Consider the following 4,112-nt stretch of genomic DNA (forward strand, 5'->3'; position numbering starts at 1 on the left):
AGTAGGTAATAAATAATAGGGGGGAGGGCGAGAATAGTGGGGGAAATATAGAATTCAAAGAACTTGAGACATGTGGTTATAAACTAAGGCGGGGAGAATGGTGGGGGAGGGAGTGTGTGGGTGGAGGGGAATGAAGGGGGGGAATAGAACAACTGTAATGGTATAATCAATAAAATATATTAAAAAAAGAGTCAAAAAAAACAAATGGTTATTGGGCAGGGGGCGTGGTAGCATGAAAATGCAGACAAATGTACTTGAACAACAATAAAAAGAACAAGGAAAATAAATAAATAAATGGTTATTGATATACTTCAAAGTTTAGCAGACTGACCAAGAAGTCAAAATCAAGTGAACGGGACTCTGATCTCTAGATATGAAAAAGGATTGGATTCCAATCTTTTAGAAGTAATGTATAAATGTAAGGATATGTACATGCTATATTGTAAAAGAAATTTTGTGACCATCATTAAAATAACCCCTCCCCAGAGCCGCATACCTTATACTGACCCCCCCCTCTCAATGTAATCCTCTGGAGTCATAGGTTATGGGGTGTGACCTTCTAAAGTTGACCTATAACAACAAAAGTCACATAAGCTGAAATGTATACTTGCAAATTTCCCAGGAGAACTTGGCACTGGAGACTGATTTATTTTCTCTGAGTTTTCCTTTGGTGTTTAATTTGATAGCCGTCTCTTTGAATGACCACCAGAAGACTGGGTTTAGATTTAGATACTATGTCACATGAAAAAATATGCATCTTTGAACTTTAGAATCATAATCAGCATGGAAGATGACCAAGTCATGAAATCCACATGAAAACTAAGATGCACTAAAAAATAGCAGATTCGACACTTTCATCACATGCTTACTTCAAGGCATGCACTTATTTAAAATAAGGGAGGGCAGGGCAGTGTTTAAATCTTCTCTATTGGTTTGATGACTTTGTATGTACATTTAGTTGAAATAATGTAAATGAAAAACATGTGTGATGTGATACACTGTGGTAAACATGGTGACTCTCACCATGGCAACAAACTTGGCAGGTGCTCTCAAGAACTGAGAACTTGCCCCAGGTGCAAGCTAACAACTTAGCATAATGCAGTCTCATGGATACAGGAAGAAGACATGGGATTTCCCGGGTCAGAGACAAAGGACTTCGTTTTTACAGCACTGCATGTAGCATAAGCATCAGCATGTTCACATCAGTTCCTGGATCTGAACACCCAGGGTGTTATAGGAGAGGAAGAAGATTTGGTTACAGAAACCAAATCTTTTATAGTGAAGAGTAAGCATTTCTGTCCTTTGCTCTGGAGGGAAATTATGGACTTTTGTCCTACAAACATCATTTAAAAGATAGTCTAGGACAAACGACAGTCAGAGCCTCTGCTCTCAACATGTGCAAAAACACAAGAGACCCATGGAGGGTTGTCTCCCAGCAGGGATAAGAGTTTATTGTGCTGTATTGTATTATATTTGCTGGGAGGCAACAATGAGTAAATGGTTTGCTGCAGAGGAAACAATATGGTTTTGGGAGCACACAGACCTCACCTCCATTTCCAGCATACCTTTTTATTAGGTATGTGACCTTAGTCAAATCACTTAGTTTCTTTGAGCCTCAACTAATAATGGGATAATAGATCTACCCCTAAAGAATCATTTAGATCAACTGAGAAAGTATAATGGAAAGTATCAGTCACACTATCTGGAATAGTGTAAACATTCAAAAATGCCCAATTCTTTTATTCTTCTTCATTCACTGATTCCCTCACACAACCAAGGACACAGTTAGGCCTCTACCAGAGCCCTAGTCCCCTCCCCCAGACTGGAAAGCAAATTCTTGGGTCCCTACTTGAGTTGCTTAAGATATACGGGTTTAAATGCTGTAGCTAAGATAATGATAATGGCTTTCACGTTAGACATTTATTCCTCTCTCACATAGAAGACTAGACAGGTAGTCAAGAGCTGATATGGTACATTGAAGGGGCAGTTTCTATGCTATTTTTTTGGTTACTGCACTGCCATCCCAAATACATAGCTTCCATCTAATGGTTGAAAATACTTACTTCAGCTGCCATCATCATGTCCCATTCCAGGCAGCAGAAAGAAGAAAAAGAAGTGGGTGGTCCTGGCCTGTGTGGCTCAGTTAGTGGGAGCATTGTCCCATACACCAAAAGGTTGAGGGTTTGATTCCCAGTCAGGGTATGTACCTAGGTTCTTACCCGGGAACTGCAGGTTCAACCCCTTGGTCAGGGGCGTGTATGAGAGGCAACCAATTGATGTCTCTCTCTCTCTCTTCCTTCCTTTCTCTCTAAAATTAATAAACATATTTAAAAAAAAACAAAAAGAAGTGGAGGAGTTGTGGCCACAGCTAGCTGCAAGGGAGGCTGGGAAATTTAGTCTTTATCCTGGGGAGGGTTATGTTAATAGAGGAAGAAAAGAATGGATATTGAGAAACAACTAGCCATTTCTGCCACACCATCTTTCTGTGCTGAAGAGTGTACAGGCGGCCTGGCTGGTGTGGCTCAGTGGATTGAGTGCTGGCCTGTGAACTGAAGGGGTACCAGTTCGATTCCCATCAGGGCACATTTCTGGGCTTTGGGCCGGGTCCCTGATTGAGGGCATGTGAGAGGCAACCACACATTGATGTTTCTCTCCCTCTCTTTCCCCCTCCCTTCCCCTCTCTTTATAAATAAACACATAAAATATGTTTAAAATATATGTAAAAGAGTGGACAGGCGTTACAGCTTGAAGGCCTAGGGAAGCTAACGTTACACTCTGAAGCAACCAAAAGGCCTGAAACCAGCAGTAGACCACAGGGCTCTCCCGCCCGGCAGTAGACCATGAGGCGTTCCCACTAGTGTAATTTCCTCAGAAGCCCATTTTGGGCTCCCTGGGGGATCTCGGTAACTGGGATTCCCAGTCTTGCCTGATTTCTCATCAAGCTGAGGAATAAAACAAAAAGAAGCAAACGGAGGCCAAAAGATCACCTGTAATACCGATATCAATCAGGTTGAGGAAGAGGCTTTTTAATCGGTAGCTAACAGTGACTTCCAGAACCAGGCTGCAAAGACTAGGACAGGTGCCCTGCAAGACTAGGGGGCGGGGGAGTGATGGAGCCACAGAGACAGCTCCTTCCTGCGGAGAAGGATGTGCTGGGTTGAGTAGGACCAGGTATTCTCCCATTCACTCAGCAGATCAGTCCTTCCTCTACCCAGAATGTGCTCAGGAAAAAAACCACCCCAAAACCAAAACTTCCTCATTGAAACAAGAACTAGGAAAAAAGGATTCCCCTCTTCTGTCCATGGTAAGCAAAGAGTAAGGCTTAGAAATAGCAGAGAAAACAACTATAATACAGGCCACAGATATTATATCTTATCCTTGGGATAAGGACCCAAGTTGTCAAGTCAGAAATTACCCAATATTATAGTTGGATTTGAGTCCCAGCCCTGCCTCTCACTAGCTGTATTATTTTTTATTTTTGATGAGTCCTGTAAACTCTCTAATTCTTCATTTCCTTGCCTCTAAAATGAGGAAATGGTAGTATCTAATTCCTCGGGTAGCTGTGAAGAGAAAATGAGGTAAAGTGTGAAAAGCTCATAGCACAGTGCCTGGTAGTAAACACGCCCTCTGGAAACAGTAGCTGTGATGATTATTTCTGAGAACCAATAAACAGCTCCTGAGGCAGTTTCTCCATATGAATTGGGAAAGAGAGAGAGATGGGGGTAAAAAACACACCTTTATTTGCTATCATGGAATTTAACAGAGATCAGAAGGGTTTTTGCAGAATCATAAAAACAGTTGGAGAGAGAGGGAGCAAAGGGGAAGAACGGGAAACAGGCCTGTGCAGGCTGAGCTGGTGTGGAAGATCGGCCAGAATTCAGTCCAGGGTAAACTGGGCTGGGTCTTCACTTTCCCAGCCCCAGTGTGCCACCCACACACACACTCACACGCAACCAGAGACCTGCCAGTATTTGTGCGGAGTCTCACATCACTATTCCCTGTTTCCTAGAGAGGATATTGCCTTTATAGATACATTAGTTAGAAGAGGCTAGATTTTGCTGCGTAACGAATGACCCCAAAATCTCAGTGGCTTAACAACCACAAAGGTTTAG

This window comes from Sturnira hondurensis, unplaced genomic scaffold (genome assembly GCF_014824575.4).
Source record: "Sturnira hondurensis isolate 20B ecotype Veracruz unplaced genomic scaffold, ASM1482457v3 Scaffold0010448, whole genome shotgun sequence".
Classification (NCBI taxonomy): Eukaryota; Metazoa; Chordata; class Mammalia; order Chiroptera; family Phyllostomidae; genus Sturnira; species Sturnira hondurensis.